General features: G+C 36.4%; 1 pseudogene; it reads right to left on the bottom strand.

Annotated features, from left to right (window-relative positions):
* Positions 1-4985: 4985 nt before the first annotated feature.
* On the bottom strand, positions 4986-16102 carry LOC130048677 (organic cation transporter protein-like; annotated as a pseudogene).
* Positions 16103-16562: the final 460 nt, after the last annotated feature.

Here is a 16562-nt window from a genome sequence, read left to right as displayed (position 1 = left end):
AAGACGTCTCAAGCTTCTAATACTAATCACGATCCCATTATAAAAAGCTAGCGATTGCAAAATTTCTTTGTGGTTAGATCCTAACTTGAAATAAAACTTCACAAGCTTGTCAACTGTTTCTACGCCGTCCATATTTGTTGTTTGGTGAAAGTATGTCATTCATGCGGCTTAATTATGTCGTAATAACGACTTATTATCTCGTTCGTATGATTTAGTATCTCGTTATTATGACTTAGTATCGAGTTATTACGACTTAGTATCGAGTTATTACGACTTAGTATCTTGTAATAACGACTTATTATGTCGTTCGAACGACTTAGTGTTTCTCGTACGTACAAGTTATTATGTCGTTCGTACGAGTTATTGTCTCGTTTGTACGAGTTATTACATGTATCTCGTTATTACGACTTATTATGTCGTTCGTACGACTTATTATCTCGTAACTACAACTTATATTTCGTTATAACGACTTATTATTTCTTACGTACGACTGAGTATGTGTCGTTTATACGACTTGTTATCTCGTAATTACGACTTATTACATATGTATGTGGTTCGTACAACTTAGTATCTCGTTCGTACGACTTAGTATCTCGTACCTACGACATAGCAAAAACTTATATCAATTGGCAGCAATACCCTTACGTACGAAAGAAACTGGATGAAACTTCTCCTAATCATAAGAAACAAAAAGCGCTATTTCTTTTGTCTTGAAATTATTGCGAAGTCGCAAAGAAATTAGTCAATCAGTATTGATCGTGTTGATATATACCCATAAGACCTATGGACATCCTATTTTTTCGTCGTCATTAATACTTTCTATTTTTAGCTCACCTGAGCTGAAAGCTCAAGTCAGCTGTTCTGATCGCCTGTTGTCCGTCGTTTGTCCGTCTGTCTGTAAACTTTTATCGACTTCTTCTCCAGAACTACTGGGCCAATTTCAACCGAACTTGGCCATAAGCATCCATGGGTGAAGGGCTTTCAGGTTTGTTCAAATGAAGGTCCATTTCCCTTTCAAAGGGGAGATAATCACAAAAATGCAAAAATAGGGTGGGGTCATTTCAAAATCTTCTTCTCAAGAACCACTGGACCAGAAAAGCTGAAATTTATATGAAAGCTTCCTGACATGGTGCAGATTCAAGTTTGTTGAAATCATGGCCCCCGGGGGTTGAAATGGGGCCACAATAGGGGATCAAAGTTTTACATACAAATATATAGGAAAAATCTTTTAAAATCTTCTCAAGAAAGAGGGCCTCCGTGGCCGAGTGGTTAGAGCATCGCGCTCAAAATCACACGGCCTCTCACCTCTGGTCGGCGCGGGTTCGAATCCCGCTCGCGCCGGTAAGTGACAACGTTTCCCATATTACTTTCGCAAGGTCGGTGGTCACTTCCCAGGTATATTAATTGTATCCGGGTTCTCTCTTCCACCAAAAAAAAAAAAAACGAAAAACTGGGCGCCACTAAATAACTGAAAAATTGTTGAGTGTGGCGGAAAACATCAATCAATCAATCAATTTTCTCAAGAACCAATGAGCCAGAAAAGCTGAGATTTACATGAAAGCTTCCTGACATAGTGCAGATTCAAGTTTGTTAAAATCATGGCCCCCGGGGGTTGGATGGGGCCACAATAGGGGATCAAAGTTTTACATACAAATATATAGGGAAAATCTTTAAAAATCTTCTTCTCAAGAACCACTGAGCCAGAAAAGCTGATATTTACATGAAAGCTTTCTGACATAGTGCAGATTCAGGTTTGTTCAAATCATGGCCCCAGGAGGCAGGATGGGGCCACAAGTGGGGGTCAAAGTTTTACATAGGGAAAATCTTTATAAATCTTCTTCTCAAAAACTACCGGGCCGGGAAAGTTGAAATTTACATAAAAGCTTTCTGACATAGCGCAGATTTCAGTTCATTGAAATCATGGCCTCCGAGGGCAGGGTGGGACCACAATAGGGGATCAAAGATTTACATACAAATATATATGAAGGATCTTTTAAAATCTTCTTCTCAAGAACCACTGAGCCAGAAAAGCTGAGATTTACATGAAAGCTTCCTGACATAGTGCAGATTTACGTTTGTTAAAATAATGGCTCCATGGGGTTGGATGGGGCCACAATAGGGATCAAAGTTTTGCATGTGAATATATAGGAAAAATCTTTAAATATGAGCCAAGGTGACTCAGGTGAGTGATGTGACCCAATGGCCTCTTGTTTCCTTAAAGTGTTTAAGCCTTCTAATAATTAGAGTTTGGAACACTTGATATGATACACCAGATTCGCAAAACTGATAAACAGTTTCTGTTGGTCAATTTCCAAATTTAGGACAAATGTTAATTACGCTGCGGAAAAATACACTGTCCGCCATCGTCATTTTTTGTATACAATGTTTAGAACTTCATTCACGCAATCGACCAAAAATCCTTAGAAACGGTTAAAATAACGTTAAAATTTGCAGCAGTATGTATAATTGTACTACATTATCTTTCTAGAGATTCACGAACCTTTATCAATAGATATAAATATCATTCCTTGATCCTTATAAAAAGGAGAGTACTAGTATTTTATATAATTTTAGGGTTGTGCCGTGTCGACGTATTGCCCGGTGTTTTATCATCAATAATACTTAATTAATGAATGAATATCGTATATATAAGTGAAACTTGTGTATATCTATAAGTATGCCAAATTTCATTCTTGTAGCTTTGCCGATGATGATTTTATAGCATCAGTCCACGAATATTTTGATTACCATAACCCCTCATAAACTGATTTTCAAAGTCTTCATTTGATGGTGTGTATTTCAATTTGACATCAGTTGACCGTGTGTATATCAAAGTCCTCATCTGATGGTGTGTATTTCAATTTGACCCCAGTTGATTGTGTGTATATGAAAGTCCTCATTTGCAGGTGTGTGTATCAATTTGACCTCAGTTGACTGTGTGTATATCAAAGTCCTCATTTGCAGGTGTGTGTATCAATTTGACCTCAGTTGACTGTGTGTATATCAAAGTCCTCATTTGCAGGTGTGTGTATCAATTTGACCTCAGCTGACTGTGTGTATATCAAAGTCCTCATTTGTAGGTGTGTGTATCAATTTGATCTCAGTTGACTGTGTGTATATTACAGTCTTCATTTGACGGTGTGTATGAATTGATCTCAGTTCAGTGTATGTATATATTAAATTGTTTTGCCTCGGACTAGAATGACGTTCTGTCATTAATTAAAATGCGTCACGTGATTCACGTCTAAATTTTTGTAGTAACTGTTGGCGAGTGGCGAAATTTAGCAACTTTCTTATATATAATAATATGAAAAGGTTTTGGTCATCAACAAAACAAAACTCTTATTAAGTATGTTATTCTCTATGAAAAAATGTCAGTAACAAACCTAAAAAGTAATAGTCTTCATTTGATGGTGTGGGTGTATCGATTTGACCTCAATAGACTAAGGTGATCAAATCCTCTTACACGGTGTCATCAATCAAATGTTTGGATTGTTTCAAAGTGAATATATACTTATTTGACATTCTCTCTACTAAAGTTGTCTGTTTATGTCATATCTATATCGGATCATTGTTAAAATCCTTCTGATGTCTATGTCAGGAGAATGTCGACAGATATCATGATGAGCTAAAAATATTTCTGAAGTATATTAACAATATTTCAGGAAATACTCATTAAATGACATTCGACATTTGAAATTTCACAAATGTATATTGTGATTTAAAAAATCGTTCCAATATTCAAAAGAAATGAACATTAAATTTTAGAAAAATATATACATTATGCTTTCGACAAACTAAAACTGGATATGCCACATCAGCGGAAACCTCCGACGTATTTCGCATGCGCTATTCGTATAATTTATGCATGTGCAAGACTGGCCGTGGAGATGCATCGTGAAGGGAATGTCGACATCTACTTGAATTTTCAAGTTTAATGCAACTATTCTGTGTTGCAAAAATCCTTTCATTGTCTATTCGTTGTCCTGACAACTTCATGATTTTTCTCTAAAAGGAAAATACTGCAGCATTGCTAAATACCCATGCTTAAGTTTCCGCATATAAATTTCTCAAACTTTTAAATTTCCTCGGGGAGAGACCGGGCAATAAAGTCAATAGTTATTTTCATTTTGCTCTTTATGATGAATGTAAGTACGTTCGGTTTAAGATTTTCGTAGTGAGCTCGAAAATGTAATAGGAAAATATTCTCACTTTTATGTAAAAACTGCAAGAATGTTTTGATACAAATGAATTAGCTATTGCTATTCTGTAACGGTTTCAGTTGTCAGTATGTATATGGTGTCCTCAGTTGATTGTGTGTGTATCGTTGTCCCAAGTTGACAGGGTGTATCTGTACCGGAAGTCCTCACTTGAAGGTGCTAGGTCATATTGTGAAATACTTGTCAAATCAAAATTTGAAATAGCACATGTCTTTGGTAATATTAAAATCAATATATAGCCAAAAAACCATTACAAAATACCAGCTAGAAAAGGGGATTCCCATTTGCCCGTGCTGAGTTAGAGGATCCAACTTGAAGGTGCTTACGCGTATGTGTGTGTGTGTGTGTGTGTGTGTGTGTGTGTGTGTTGGGATTCAGATTCCCCCATCTCTAGCAGTCTCGGGACACCTTAACCCTGCTGTGCAGTCTTTATAATGCGGACCCGGATTCTGATTTAAACCACTTCCTATTGAAATGGTTGAGTTTGTTTGGCAGTGCTGGTCATTTGACATTCTATCCTCAGTACCTAATACGTAACAGGCACTTGAATCATCTATCACAATGACATATCAAAGACACACAGGGTCGTAGCACTAAAGGTTCATTCTTGCCATTGTAAAACACCTCTCACTTCTTACTTCTGAATGATAAAAACGCTTCGAAAAAGTTGAAAATCTGTGCTGGCTATGTTTTCCGTTCATTGTGTCATATTTCGATTTTAAGAAAATAAACCCAAACTGATTTTTGTTATATTATTAGTTTAATTTATGTGTATCCTTGTGACATCAATAAACTGTACTTAACTGTGGACAAATATAATGCACAGTAACTATTGTCTTCCTCGTCACAATTCAGCCGCTCTGAAAGAAAAGCATAACCGTCCAGTGATCACAAAACGTAAAATATCTTATTGATTTCTAAAATTGCAAAGATTAGCTTTATATGTGTACTTTTGGACAATTACCACAAAAACAAAACATATACCCATGGACTTGCTTCGAATGACAATAAATCATACAGTCCCTGAAAACATTTATATGCACCGTTACCCTTACCTACATGTAACAATGCTTACCCACTAGCCATTTGTAGAAAAGGTATATTCATCATAAAACTACATACCAATTATACTTGCATACTAATTTAGTATCTGTGTAAAATAACTTCAACTGGAAAACCCCTATATTTACTGGGGTATCTTCATATCGTTTGAATCCCGTGGAGACCCGGGTTAGATTAAGTACTCAATACCCCTTGCTTGTCGAAAAAAGGAGACTAGCTAGGACGATCCTTTTGTTGAGACTACGAAAATCGAGGTCTATGTTACAGCAGGTGTGGTACAATAACGATCCCTCTCTGTTCAAAGCCCGTAAGCGTCGAGCATAGACTTAAATTTTGCAGTCCTTCACCGGTAATGGTGATGTCTCCATACGAGGGAAAATTTATCGAGAGGGACGTTAAACAATATACAATCAATCATATTTTCCGAATACTATCAATCTATAAAACGACTTAGATATCAATTTGAGAATATGCGTTTGTAATAAATGTATCATAAATCGCAATGTACTACAAATTAGAGCACATTACTGGACGCCGTCAGTACTAACAGGTGCTTGACTAGAAGAGTCAGTGGATAATTCATAATGTGAGAAAATATCATCATATCCTAGATAGTGTGCAGTATACTATAAATGCAACACCAATTAAAAGTCACAAGCTTATTTGAATGCGAAAGGCTATGGTAGATTAATTGTACCCACTTAAATAGGTGGTTTCCTATCTCATTACAGTTACCTAGTTCCTCATTTACTTCACCACATATGTAATCAACATCTTTTCCTTTAAACGTCTTTAGAACCAGTAATGTGAACTACTTCAGTTTCATATATGTCTTGAAATGAAAAACAGTGTAACTTAAAAAAGACGAGTTATCAACCCCGGACTGTTTAGATGTTTCCAATGTGACGTCAAATGTGGACATGTAATGCTTCTTTCTATCAAATAAAAATTTATATGGAATTATTCAAAAATCAAAACATCCAATTTAAAAATAAGGAACAATACAGTGAACAAAACAGATGTATGATATGTTATACTATAGCAGGTATGATGTATTATATGTTCATTGTATCTAACCGCTACAATATTAATAGCAAGAGTTAGGTACATTGAATTGTTCCCGAGGTTTATTGAAACCTAGTACATACTGCACATTCACGAAAGCAATCGACATTTTATCTATCATGATACAAAAGAACGTCCCCGACTTTTATACACAGACTTTTTATGTAAACATATATCACTTCAAGTATACATACCGTTGAAGTTATATGAAACAGCCATACCGCCAAAGCGAGTGACACAGGAACTAGTTCTCATGGCGCCGTTCCGGACCACAGTGGGATATAACTACCGTGTATATGTAGATGACACCAAAAGCCGCTGAAGACCCCATCTTACCAATGATGGACAGGAGTAACGTCAGGATACCCAATTCTGTAGCAATTACGATCACAAAATCGTTAATTGTGGAAATTCGGAACAAATGAGAACTCTTCGAAAGCAGAAACATTACATTGATAATGAGAAAAAGTTCTGTCAACAGGATTTACGCAAGACAGATTCTGTTTACTCAAGCTTGCTTTCTTTGCCACAGAGGACAGGAAATATAATACACAATAATGCAACACCACCTATGATCATAATCAAGATATGTGACTTCTGACGTCCTATTATATTTAGTAAGATCATGGTGGAATTTTTGCCTGGAAACTCTATAATTGCTAGAATGAATTGATTCAGGTAAAAGTCTCCTCCTATATTTCCAATATGCATATTCACTCCATAGTAATCCATGGCTATTACAATCCTAATAAAAATCAAATATCTGCATACAAATAATGTTTACATTTCATGAAATAAACTTTTCGTTTCTTTGGTATACACATAAATTTCAAAGTTGAGTGACACTAACAGAATTTGTTGGCGGTTGTTACATTAGTTGGATTTTGGAGATAGCAATACGACAACATGTTTACGGTTGTGAGATATAAATATGAACAATATATCATTAACACCATCACAAAATTATTCAATCGGATCACACAGGGAATGCTTACTCTTCCTAGGCACCTGATCCCACCTCTGGTTCATCCAATGTCCCGGGTTTGCCCAACTATCTTTTGTATACCTTATTGAAGTTATTAGATTTATCACTGTTCGTTATCTTCACCTTTTCACATTCAGTCTGCATTCAATTGCATGTATAAGTAGAATCTATCTTACCAATTGAAGAATAAAATCAGGGCACGTATAAACAACACACGGTATCCAAACACATGCCAAATTTTCTCCCCTTGGGGATATCAATTTTCCTCTTACAATGAGATTTCCTTTCACGTTGACTTCGTTTATTTTAGCGATACGTTGTACGATTTTTTCCGCATCCTCCAACTGCCCCTCTCAACAGCCAGTAGGGAACTCCGAACACACTTTAAAACAACTCTCTTAAAATATATTCAAGTGATTACTATTCATTTATCAAGTTTCGTGCAATTTTAACCGTTTATACAGCTATGTACATTGATTCATTGTACTAACAACATGTTTACGGTTGTGAGCTATAAATATGAACAAAATATCATTAACACCATCACAAAATTATTCAATCGGATCACACAGGGAATGCTTACTCTTCCTAGGCACCTGATCCCACCTCTGGTTCATTCAATGTTCCGGGTTTGCCCAACTATCTTTTGTATACCCTATAGAAGTTATTACATTTATCACTGTTTGTTATCTTCAGGACAGGACATAAACTAGACATGGTACATCTACGGCCAGTTGTAGATACTGCTAATTACGGACCAAGGTACCTACTCCCGCAAGGTACAATGTACAACAACCCCACAGTAAAAAAACATATGGACATAAACACCGGCCACTATCCTCTTAGACGGTCCCGTGAAATCAACACCTGGCAAAAGCAATCAAATTCTTTCACCATCAAATTGAGCTGTACTCCTAAAACGTTTGATAGCAAACGAGGAAAGCACCAAAGAAAAAAAAACACAATTGATATCCCACAAGATCATTTATTTTGACATTAACACCTCGAATCAATTGTCAAAACACATCAACTTTTTCCATCAAAGAACAACTAGTTACCAATTCAGGCTAGTATAAACAATAGCCTTTGATAGTTAAAACTATATCTCAAAATTGCTACTGTTACGAATAATTTGGTAATATGCTTGCATTATATTGCACAAGTAAATGTACTATCCCTTACTTAATACACTGGCCGGCATGAGTACTCCATGGCATGCAACTCCTACGATGAAATTCAGGACAACAAAGAGGTAAAAATCAGAGACAAAGGCGACGCTGGTTGCTGAGACAACCTGTAGAAAAGCTGACACCACATGTGTGAGATATTGCTATATACGCACATATCGGACAGGTATCCCAGCACTACATTTCCTGAAAGCAAAATTTCCCAAAATATAAAAACAACTGTACATGCGAAGTTTTCATAGCGTCTTCACAAACTAAATTAACCTGTCAAAAAAAATAGATGTACAACATTTTAGATTTATTGAGGACTACTGGGGAGTTTGATAAAATGCATGGGGCATGGAAATACTCATATCTTGTGATGGGTAATTCAAAAAGTTAATTTGTTCACCATCACTGATTCCATGCACAAGTACTATGAAGTTGATATTAGAACGATGTTGGAGTTGACATTATCTATGTTGTTTTTGGTGATCAAGTCTTCCAACAGTCTGATGGAACCTCCATGGGCACGAATTGTGCTCCTTTATTAGCAGTCCTGATGAGTCAGAATTTAATCAAAACCTTCTACATGCAAAGAAAGAATCTCTTGCTGTGACCTTCAACTCAACAGCAAGATTTGTCGATGACGTTTTATCTACTGATAATGTCCATTTTCTTTCATGCATGTATGTTGATCCTGTATATCCCAGTGAACTCATAATAATGAAAGGAAAGACACCAAAACTTTTTTCCATATCTGCTTCATATTTTTATGTTGTATTGACCATGGATGTTAACGACACACCAATATCTCAACTTTCTGACAAACGGGATGACTTCATTATCTCTACCATCAACTGTCCATACATGTATCTATGATACATTGTTCCATTATCACCTGCATATGGTGCTTTGTCTCCCTACCGATTTAATATGGGTATCATTAATTTTTAAATCTAGACAGACTACTGACAAATAATTGATTTCACGGGAGTTTCAACGTTTGACTTCATGTCAGCAATTTGATTTATAGTCATTTGTAGAGTCCCTATATATCCACCTGCACAATATGTCCACCCAATTTTGGAACACACTGTCCTTATATGTCCGCCTGCAATAAATGTTCATCCGATGTTTTGTCCAAACTGTCACTATATGTCCGCCCTATTTTGGAACATACTGTTCTTATATGTACGCCTGCACTAAATGTCCACTCGATTTTTTGTCCAAACTGTCACTATATGTCCGCCTGCACAATATGTCAGTTTACTTTTATAACGAACTGTCACAATATATCCACCTATAAGAATATGATTACTATGATATTTCGATGTAATTATATCAGTATGAAACACATAATTTCGACATTCATACAGTAATGTTTATCTATGTGAATCACTGTAGGGCCTAATTATTTAGCTTACATCAATGTAGCAGTGATTGTGCATCGAAAATTTGGTTTTGTTATGAGAAATTTCCGTTATTCTTATCATATCGAATTTTCATTTCATATTGGAAGGAAAATGTTAACTGCCATGTGTAGATATTTAGCTAGACTTAAAATGTCCGAAGTGGACAATTTGCATCATTTACAACTATTACAGCATTCTTGGGACCCGTGTAGTGTTTAACCATAGCTACATTTCCAATGTTTTGCCTTTGATATCGTTGCAATGAATAATGCGCGTCTGAATCTCAACAAATATAGTATGTCTACTCTAACAGCTGGGAATATCCAACAAAAATGAAAGTATAATGTAAAAAAAAATATATATATATATCAAATGATGGTGTGAACAGCAACGCTTCACGATAACATGCTTAACTGCATTAACAAGTACAACTAAGTACTTTATTGTCAGAATTCACTACATTGCATGAAGAAAACTGTGATGAAATATAGTATACATAAGTTTTGACAAGTTTCAGTGTGGTTTCCACTCTCGGAAACTTTATCTCAGTTTACAATTGTTTTCCGCTCTGCGTTAACTTCTTGGAAACTATTCCCTATACTTTTTTTTTGCAACACAATATATATCATGCTTTACATATCCTAAGTCAGAATCTGACTTTTAAAGAAATTTATTAAGTACAGCAAGTCATGCAAACTGTTGTTTGTTTCTATTCGTATTTACAGCTAGACAATTAAAACATTAATCAGTTATGCAGATCCAATAAATCACGAACACTGGCAGGTTTTGTCATGGCTTTTTATATAAAGCCAACGACTCACGGAACAACAATATCAACACTTTGAATAAGTCACTATACAAAACAATGATCATGAAGTGAATATAACATTTGTCATAGTGATTCTTCCGTTTTAATGAGGCAGAATTTAATTGGTTACTTGCACAATGACAAAGATACAGAGTGATGATAATGATAAGTAAAAACAATGATCTAAAGCAACTTTCTCAATAGTGTATGGCGTAGCAAGTTCAAAGTAAATGATAAAATGGCAGAATCCCAATTATTGGTCCCAGGCCCAGGAAAATAACGAAAAGTTTATGCATGGCGGACTTCTAACATCAATATTTGTCCAAAAAATCTCACGAGCCCCGTGATAATCCTCCTCCTATATTAAAAAGCCACGACACTTTTGGTTGTATACAGTAGAATATCTCTATTAGATGTTTTGCACCCTCGGTGCCGCCATAATTAATTACTTATTTATATGCGTGTCAAGGGTCATAGGGGAAAAAACGACGTAATCATGGACGCAGCCTTTTCACAAATCAACGATGCATTGCTTTGTTCCCCAAAGTTTATAATGATTTATCCCTTATATTACGATATATTTTGTTTACATAATAGGTAAAGAATAGCAAAAGTTTACTTTAGCATATCTTTTATGGAAAAGTTCCTTTCTAGAATTTCTAAGAGAAACTATTTATTGGCACTGATGTTGCTTTTCATACCCATGTTTGAAGATTCCATTTCATAATAAAACAATAATTTTTACACTTAAAAATCTTAATTCTGAATTGCACAAAAATGTAAAATTTTGATAATACCCCTCTACCGACTACTGGACCCATTGTATTGTGATGTTTTTAGGGGGAGGGAGTATTTAATTATTATCAATGGTAATTTTACAAAGAGAATAGATTATAATGCATTACAACAAATCACGGCAGTATTATCCAGGCACGTCGTAGCATTCCTTTTCAAGGGAGGGGGGGGGGGTTACAAAATATAAATATTGACAACTACTACGATCTATACAGATACTATTTTTTAAAAGAAAATTTTACAAAAAAAGGGGCGAGATTATACGCACGATGACCGACGACAAATTTTGAAAAACACTTGTAGTCTACATAGTTAGTGAAAGTCAGGAATAATTCAGGGCTTTTCCAACCCCCTTCTCTCCTTACACTCGTCAAATACACACCCATCTCCTTACAATAATACAACCCCTCCTTTCTTAGAATCGTCTATTAACCAACCAACCACCCCATCCTTTTCCTTACACTCGTCTTATACACCCCTTTCTCTTTACACTCGTAAAGAGAAGGCGGTGGTTTAAATCAGACTGCTGAAAATGGATTGACTAACAGTTGGGTATTGGGTGGTGACCCACAACCTAAATTGCCTGGTTTATAATTAGTATCCTTGTTATTTGTAATAAAGTGTCTAGCTTTAATATATATAGGCCTACATATGTTATTACATAGAGAAATGAACTTTGAACTGGTCATTTGTCAAAAGTTAGAGATAAATCAAATAATTGTGTAGACATCTTGTTTGATTTTTTTTTAAATAAGATTTAAAATCATACAAATTAAATATATCTCTAACTCTGTCTCACGGGCAAGTAGAAGAAATTCATAATTGGGAAAAGAATATCATGCGGCCGGGCAGGAGCTCTAATTAGAATTATTGGCACGACAGGCATGCTGATAGACACTTAAAAAACAAAACTCTTAAAATCAGTGTGCGAAACTAACTTTAAAGTCCTTTAGACTTTCGGTCCATAGTCATTTAATTTCCTATAGACCACAACAAATTTCTATAGACCAAAATTTAACATGCAATATTGTTATTAAAAAATAAATATTAATAGACACAAATTTGATTGGTAATTCATTCATAGTTTAATTATATTCTTTTTTCAATTTCCTGCACAAGCTTTTCAATTAGAATTTCGTTTTCTTTTTCATTTTGTTCCAGCTCAGTTGCACTGTCTGATTCTTCATCTAAGTCACTTCTACTACGTTTCGTTTTCTCATGATTTTCTGCGACTTTAGCCTTGCTGGAACTTGTTGTACTGACCGCTTTCCGTTTGATTCCAGTGCGTGCACCTTCCACATATTTTAACCGTTCAAAAACGACATTCTGAATTTGCACGAAAAATGGTGTACATTGAAGTAAATATCAAATTGATCCCCCCCCCCCCCTCCCTTGTTGAAAATGGGATAATCTGATTCGAATGATTTGTAATTACATTGTGAAACATTAGGGGTAAAAAGAAACATCAGCGTAATATATATAAACTGGTTCCGCTTTTCATATATGTTTAATAAGCGGCGGGGAACCAGTTATTTACTCAGAATTCCTATAGACAGTCGGTCTATAGCTATTTCAATTGTTATAGACCAACTCGATTTTCTATAGACATTGTCTATCAGTCCATTGTTAATTTCGCACACTGTAAAACTTACTTCAAAATCCTTAACTGTGTGAGGGGTGACTTAATTCATAGATTCAAACTTAATTACTACTCAGTACTGCATACCACAGAAGTGAGAGAGAAATGGGAGGGGGAGGGGGTAAGCCGATAAATCTTAAAAGTCAAACGACTCTGTCATTTTAAAACAAAAAAGACACATTGTCAATAAAATTATTGAACTGTTATCACTTCTCTATGCAATGAACTGCTTCACTGGGTTAATTTTAGAGAGCTATTTATTCCGATAGAAAACATCGCAAGTGAAAGTAGCGAGCGCGAGCAGACATAAACAACCTATACTTCACCAGCTCAAATTAAACAAATGTGAATGAAACATTCTAATCGGCAACTCTTAGTGGTAACTTAAAATTGTATTTTTTTACAATTGTTATATTTTTATCATCTTACATGCTTAAACAAAATATGTCACACCAGTAACATGTTGCTGAGCAGCCGTCGTCGTTCGCTGTTTCACATTAACAAAGGACCCGGATGTAAGATTTTTTCCCCTATGACCTTTTGACCTAGTATGACGTTAGAGTGTGCAAAACATCTATTAGAAGGAGAAGTAAACTCTGATGTATTATTTGAAGTAACTTCGTCGACTGACGGCAATATGTCGGGTTCATCCAATAACGGTGATACGCGTTCAGGGTATGATTTTGGGGAATGAATAGTGACGGACATTGCACTATAGTTTGTGGATATATGCAGTCCTAGAGATGTTTCATTTGCAATATCATATGGCGGAAATTCCTCATACATCTTGTCAATATCCGGATGGTCAGTGTTGCTATCATGAAGTCGTGGTGGAATAACATTCAACGTTACCGACCCTACATTACCATTACCAGTAATGTCAGTTCCCATGCCAGGTATAGGTTCAAGGCTTATAAAATGAAACTCAAACTCATGGCCCAATGATATGTGTAAAAGATTATCTCTATCACTATTTTGAAATGGTAATATATAGTTAATGTTTGAAGTCGTACTGGAGATAACACCTACAACAATATTAAACGCATTTGCAACAGCTGTGACAAAGATGTGGTCGCCCCACTCAGTTCCTAATAAGCCATCTAAGTAAGTATTCCAATCTAAATTATGTACAAAAATTGAAAAGCTGTCACCAGATGGTGTACTTGGATTCTGTATTAACCAATTGACTACTAACTCTCGAATATCTTGTTGATACCGATTGTTAAACCGTTCTTGGCACACTGATTTTGACTGCGATAACTCCGTTTACCTGATCAGGGTATAGGGCTCACGGCGGGTGTGACCAGTCAACAGGGGATGCTTACTCTTCCTAGGCACATGTTCCCACATCTGGTGTGTCCAGGGGTCCGTCTTTGCCTAACTATCTATTTTGTATTACTTATAAGAGTTATGGGATTGATCACTGTTCGTTATTTTCGCGTTTCATCTGAATGATGTCAAAAAGTATAGTCTTTTTTTTCTATATATATATATTATTTGGAAGCATGCAATTTTGGTTGGGATAAAACATCCTAGGATATTCCCACTTATTCCTCACCTATGGTGCCAGGAGCCCATTGGATATGATCTTTGGGAATATTTCCAACGGGCATTAAACCGTTTTCGAGACCGTTTTGAACCATATCCCCATGCGCTGAATCGGTCTGCGAAAAGTTTGCAACTCAGAGTTGTTTAACTGTACTTTTTGAGAGATAGAAATCTGATATATGGGGGAAACTATGAGATGAGATAGAACAAGGTGACTTACTTTTACGACAGCAGATTTCACTCATACTATTTATACAGTTTGGATCTAATTTCCCATAACAATCGTCAGAAGTGCATTCACATGATGGATAAAGTCGATGTGTATGTCCCTTGTCTCTTTTTAAGAGTTCCTCGGCTCGTGAAACTGCAGCTATATTTCTAACATTTACCCAACACGTTTTTCCATCGCAAAATTTTATTTTATACGTAAACGAGTTATGTTTGGTTTTCACAACTTTTCCCTATTCAAACTTTGGTTTAGCTTTTTTGTAATTCCCGCGTACTTGCGTTTTACGAATACATTATCACCGATACTATAAACTTTAACCTGATGCTTCTTAAAATGATGTTTAATCATGGTCCGTTCGGGTTTCTTGGACGATATGACAGCAGCTTTGCGGATAGCGGACTTTTTTAAAACTCTCTGGCGACTGACGCGGGGACAGTTCGACTAATGCGGATCGATTTTCGAACGCGGTTGGATTCATGACCATGGTAAACGGGGAAAAGGGGTTGCTTTTAATGAGGAGTGGTACTCTTCATTTCGCAACATAGCATGTTTCTGAAGGTCGCGCACCCAGTTAGAATCGTGTGATTTAAGTATATCATATTCAATTTTTGACTTCAAGATTTATGTGATGATTCAATTGTTTCTTGACTTTGCGGATAGCACGGTGTACTGTTTATAATTCTGCATCCTAGCACATCAGATAATTGTGTAACGGCCCTCGAAACTTTCGACGATTATCGCATTGAAAAAATTGCAGCGGACCTTCGCTCTAATAAATAGCATCTAAGGCGCATGCTATGTCCGTGCTTTCTTTGGAACATAAAGCGCGAAGCCAAAGGTAACGACTAAAGACCTCAATAACGGACAAAATATATTTGTATTCCTGGCCATTATAACATTCCGTCTGGCGTGACATACCTACTACGTCAATCTGATGTCGTTCGTGCACACAGGATGCACGAATACGTCTAAGAGGCGCAACATTGTCAAAATCGGGATTGATATATTGTTTTTTCAGGCAGTGCATTTAAAGAACATTTCTCTCGTCTGTAGGATATCCCATTGTGCATAGTTTTAAGCCGATGTCTGATTTTTTTTCGTTCCCGCACGTTTACTCTCTTCAAAAGCCTCTTTCGTCGCACTATCAACTTCGCTTACCTTTAGTATCATTTTGCCGCCTAGGAACAAACGCTTACCAAGGCAATTACTCATGGGATCCTTGTATGAGCCTTATTGAAATCTTGTGACATTTTCGCCATCTACGCAGCATACGGACGGCATTTCTATTTTCTAGTGTCGCCGTCTTCTCATTGACGGTTCTCGTTCCCGATATGATTTCTAGATATTTTATCCGAATAAAAACTATTTTATAACTTACCATGCTAGTGTCATTTTTGTCTATTATATCATGATTCAAATATCAAGTTTTCTGTGATATATAAATATATACTTGTATGTTGTAATAACCCGACTATGTCGTATTTTTTACGTGAATGATTAGCTGCAGAACTGTAGCTTCAAATGACCCCGTGGGTATCCGGGTTAGAATGGGTCCTTGTCGTAAGAGGCGACTAAATGGGGGGGGGGGGGGGGGGGGGGGGGGGGGGGGGGGGGGGGGGGGCTACAGATG

This window comes from Ostrea edulis, chromosome 7 (assembly GCF_947568905.1).
Source record: "Ostrea edulis chromosome 7, xbOstEdul1.1, whole genome shotgun sequence".
Classification (NCBI taxonomy): domain Eukaryota; kingdom Metazoa; phylum Mollusca; class Bivalvia; order Ostreida; family Ostreidae; genus Ostrea; species Ostrea edulis.
This window is presented reverse-complemented; position numbering and strand designations above follow the sequence as displayed.